A 5,596-nucleotide genomic window follows, 5' to 3' on the forward strand; every position below is an offset into this window, starting at 1 on the left:
GTCTGACTTTCTGACCCAGCTCTGTTCCTTCTCCCCCTCAACCCTCCTCCTCGGTGATTTCAATATCCACATGGACTCCACTGACTCCACAATAACCGCTGACTTCATTGATATTCTTAATTGCTTTAACCTCACTCAACATGTCAACTTTCCCACCCATAACCATGGTCACATTCTGGACATTGTCTGTTCTATTGGACTAAATCTACACCATCTCTCTGGCTCTGACCTCACCCTCTCCGATCACTTAGCCATCACTATGACCATCAACATTCCCACCCCAGCACCAAGGCAAAAACGCATAATCAACTACTGTAAGCTAAACTCTCTTTCACCTACCTCATTCTCATCTTCCCTTTCCGAAAAAATGTCCACCTCTCCCTTCGTTGATTTGCACAGCCCCTCTGACCTCACTGACTACTACAACCACACTCTCTCCTCCTGCCTCGACCAGCTTGCGCCTATAAAAACCAAAACAGTTTCCTTCACCCATTCTGCTCCCTGGTTTACCCCTGAACTCCGCCTGATGAAAATCCGTGCCCGCCAACTTGAAAGACTCCGTAATAAAACAGGTCTCACAATCCACTCCCAAGCCTACAAAGACCACCTGCAGCACTACAAAGATGCCCTCTCCCGTGCCCGCTCCACCTATTACTCTCAAATAATCCACGCTGGCTCCGGAAACCCAAAAGCACTCTTCTCCACAATAAACAAACTCCTCAGCCCCCTGGATACCACCACCCAGTCATTCACAGTTGACAACTGCATTTCTTTCCTTTCATTCTTCCAAAGCAAGATAGACAACATCTACAGCAGCTTAACCACCATCGCACCTGCTCCCCCTCAAACCATCTGCCCCCCCCCCCTTATCCTGCCAACCCCTATCTCAGTTTTCCCCAGTCTCCCCTACTGACCTCTCTGAACTTCTCACAGGAATGAAAACTGCCACCTGCACTCTGGACCACATCCCCTCCAGCTTTGTTAAGGCTTGCCTTCCTGCTCTCTCTCCACTTATCACTGCAACGATAAACTCCTCCCTGTCTACTGGCATCGTCCCACCATCCCTCAAAATCGCTGCTGTCACCTCCATTCTGAAAAAACCTGGACTCAACCCTGACACCCCAAATAACTTCAGACCCATCTCCAACCTACCCTTTCTGTCAAATGTTTTGGAACGCGCTGTAGCCACTCAACTCAAACATCACCTCTCTGCCAATAACCTGTATGAAACATTCCAATCCGGATTCCACCTCAACCACAGTACGGAAACTGCACTCCTCAAAATCACCAACGACCTTCTTCTCTCCACCGATGCCGGTAACCTCAACATTCTCATCCTTCTCGACCTCAGCACCGCCTTTGACACCATCAATCACATCATCCTCCTTACCCGACTTGAAACCACCTTTAACATCACTGGCACTGCCCTTTCTTGGATCAAATCATACCTCTCCGACAGGCACCAGTTCATCTCCATCAATAACTGCAAATCCCCCACCGCTCCCCTCCCCCAAGGTGTCCCCCAAGGTTCAGTTCTCGGTCCCCTCCTCTTCATCCTGTATCTGTTCCCCCTTGGTCACTTAATCCGTCGTCATGGTCTCCAATTCCACTGCTTTGCCGATGACATCCAGCTTTTCATTTCCGCCAAGTCAATTTCCACCGTCACCCACTCTGGCGTTGGCTTAGCGGCTAGGGTGACAGCTTAGGATAACCTAGGATCCTGGGTTCGAATCCCGGTCGATCACTGAATTAACGTCAGGGGGGTTGACTCAGCCTGTCATCCTTCCGAGGTCGGCTAATTGAGTACCAGTTCACTGGTAATTCCCTGCTTGTCGTAAAAGGTGACAAACAGGGTTGGCGGCAGGAAGGGCATCCGGCTGTAAAACATTGCTTCAAAAAGGGGCTCGAAAAACAACAACAACCACGGTGCCCGAAAAATGGCCTCTAAAGGTGTTTTTTTTTTTGTTTGTTTTTTTTACCCACTCTATCCTGACAAACTGCATCACTGAAATAAAATCCTGGCTTCAAATCAACTTCCTCAAACTAAACTGTGATAAATCCGAAATAATCATTATTGGACCAAAAACGCTCACGAAATCCACCCACAACTTCACCCTCAACATCGACGGTATCCCAGTATCCACCTCCCCTCACATCCGGAATCTTGGCATCATCTTTGACCAAACCCTCTCCTTCGACAAACACACTAAACAGATCACCAAGACAGCCTTCTTTCATCTGAAAAACATCGCCCGTCTCCGTCCATCCCTCTCCTCCACAGCTGCAGAAACCCTCATCCACGCCTTCATCACTTCCCGTCTGAACTATTGCAACAGCCTCCTCTATGGTTCACCCTCAAATATCATCAATAAACTTCAATACATTCAGAACTCCGCTGCCCGTCTACTCACCCACTCCCGGGCCCGGGACCACATCACCCCCGTCCTTCACAAGCTCCACTGGCTCCCCATCTCCCAGAGAATCCAGTACAAAATCCTCCTCCTGACCTACAAAGCCCTCCATAACCTGGCCCATCCTACCTGATTGACCTCCTCCCCAGACACACTCCCACCCGCACCCTCCGCTCTGCTGCTGCCAACCTCCTGTCCCCCCCCCCCCCCCATCCGGACCAAACTCAGATCCTGGGGGGGGACAGGGCCTTCTCCATCGCTGCTCCCACACTCTGGAACTCACTACCTCAAACCATCAGAGAATCCTCCTCACTCACCACATTCAAATCATCACTCAAGACCTACCTGTTCAACACCGCATTGAACCCCAGGCCGTCTCTTCTCCTTCTCCTTCCTTTCTGTTTGGTTATTTAATTATGTATTTTTGTCTCTTTTGTCTTTGTTTTACGTACTATGTCAAAGCGTCTTTGGGTTTCTTGAAAAGCGCTATACAAAATAAATGTATTATTATTATTATTATTATTATTATTATTATTATTATTATTGACTTTGATCAAGCTAAAAATGTGATTATACAATAAAGATACATAAGAAATAAAGGATGCCCCAAAACCAAATTGCTTTAAAATGTGAAACAAATACTCATGATTAACAGAGTCAAAAGCCTTTTCTTTATCAATAAAAAAGAGACCGGTATGTTGTTGTTGAATTGCACACACATCCCGCAGGTCTCGTACCAAAAAAAATGTTATCGTGCATAGATCTGTGCATAACACTTTACTTTACCAAGGAATGATCAGAGAAACCAGAAGGGACAATATCCATATATGTCACAAGATTTGGTAGTAGAGTTAGGAATATAAAATTTATCAAGATGAGCAAGTGAAAGACGATTTAGTAAAACCCGATACCAGCTAAATTGCTGCAGGTTTGGGTGTTGTTGCAGCCATACATCGTTGAGGTCATGACGTGAAATAATACGGGAGAGAGAGGCCTACTTGAAGCTGGATGTGGCTCTGCACGGTTTCTATCTAAAGTTGGGTTCAAAGTACAGTTAAAATCCCCCCTAAGCACAACAACATATCAGAAGAGAGGTGTCTCAGGAAATTAAAGGACTCATTAAACAAGACCGAAAGTCTAACAGCAGTGTAGCCGGGCTTGAAAAAAAAATTATAAACCACAAACACACATGATTAGCTTTTTAAACAGTCGCTAATGCTGCTTATAACATTAAACAAAGAAATTTGGAGGAATCCAGACATCCGTGAGGTAAGTTTTACTTACAGAACTGAGGGAAGATCTACTGTAATCTAGATTATACCCCACAAGGGTTGGGTACGTACCATTTTGTTCGAAGATACGTAACGCCAATGCAATCGGAGAGATATTTTAACGTCATTTTAACAATCGGTTTTTGTGTTTCTCACTGAATGAAAGACGTAAAGGGTAGAGCATGGCGATTGTGATACATGACAGGTTCGACGATATGTTCGGCATGAACGGTATATAAATCAAAATGGCGGTGTGTGGAGAGTCAGCCGCCGTACCGCCATAATGACATCAGACGTAATCACATCACCCTGTCATGTGACCAGATCCTCAGCTCTGATTGCTATACATTTTTTTGGGGACATACATACATACAGACGGACAAACACTGTTATAGACGGCTTTGCCCTATGGGCTACGCCATAAAAAGTTCCTCTCTCTGTACTGTCGCTTGGAGCATAGACGTTAACATAAATCGTTGCAGATTGTATTCAAACTCTACAGAGGCCAGATAGCCTGGTACGATTTCCTTAAAAATAGGGGGAGAGACAGACAAACGTGGCCTGATAAAAAAAAAGCAATACCCGCGCTCACAGAATCTGTATTACCGTGAAATGGGGTGAATAGGTACAGCAAGGTGAATAGGGACACAAACTGAAAAAAGGTTGGAAAACTTTTTCGCTGAAAATTGATAACCATACTGATTTGTTGATATTTGGGTTGAAAGTGTTCTCTTGTTTTTTTAAAAAGCAACTTATAGTCCCTATTAACCCCATATATGGGTTAAATAGGAATAAATAGGATTTTTATGGCTGTCCCTATTCACCCCGTTTTACAGGTGAATAGGGACAGTCACTAATATAAAAAAATAATAATCAAGAAACAATCCTGTGTTTCCAACTTATTGCTAAATTAATAGCTCAGATGGATGCACATAATATTCACCCATAATATAAACCACGGTGCCAATGAAAAAAAAAATGGGATAAAAAGTTTCTCCAAATTGTCCCTATTTCTTGATTATTATTTTATTGTAATAGTGACTGTCCCTATTCACCCGTAAAACGGAGTTGATAGGGACAGCCATAAAAATCCTATTTATTCCTATTTAACCCATATATGGGGTTAATAGGGACTATAAGTTCCTTTTTAAAAAATCAAGAGAACACTTTCAACCCAAATATCAACAAATCAGTATGGTTATCAATTTTCAGTGAAAAGAATTTCCGAACTTTTTTCAGTTTGTGTCCCTATTCACCTTGCTGTCCCTATTCAACCCATTTTACGGTACAAAAAAACCAAGTGCCAATCAAGCTGTTGCTGCCAATCAGCCATGCAGTCTGCAGTGGTACGAGTTTCTTGTAATAAAAGTACATCAATCTTTTCCCTCCTGGCTAATTGCACAGTCTGGGACATACGCAGCTGACTGCGCCCACCATTAATGTTAAAACTTGCTATTGTCGTGTTCCTAGCGATTAAAATCTTTACCAGGAAACAGATTAGCCGAGCAAACTTTAACTCCGAGGCGACGATCAAATGCGGACTTTATACACGTGGGGGAATAAAGGGAGAAGGGGAAACTGAAGAGCTTACCTGTGGTCCGCTGGCAGTTCCCGAACCTGTAGAAAATAACTCAAACAACAACGGATTTAGAAATGCACAAAAATAACAAAATGGTTTATTAAATGAAATGCCGATAACAAGAAAATGCGACGGTAAACTAAATTCCTAAACGGGACGTGCCCCCACACCAGACTTAAAACACAGACGAAGGATTAAAATAAACTAGAAAATAATTGTGTTGGATTATTAAGTGCACTTAGCTCTGATCAGCTTGGGGGGGAGGGGGGGGGCCCGCCAGGAATCGTCAAGGCCCCGGAGGTCCGTGTGCGGGAACATGCCCAGTCGGCCTTGAT

This window comes from Myxine glutinosa, chromosome 5 (assembly GCF_964187855.1).
Source record: "Myxine glutinosa chromosome 5, kmMyxGlut1.1, whole genome shotgun sequence".
NCBI classification, from domain to species: domain Eukaryota; kingdom Metazoa; phylum Chordata; class Myxini; order Myxiniformes; family Myxinidae; genus Myxine; species Myxine glutinosa.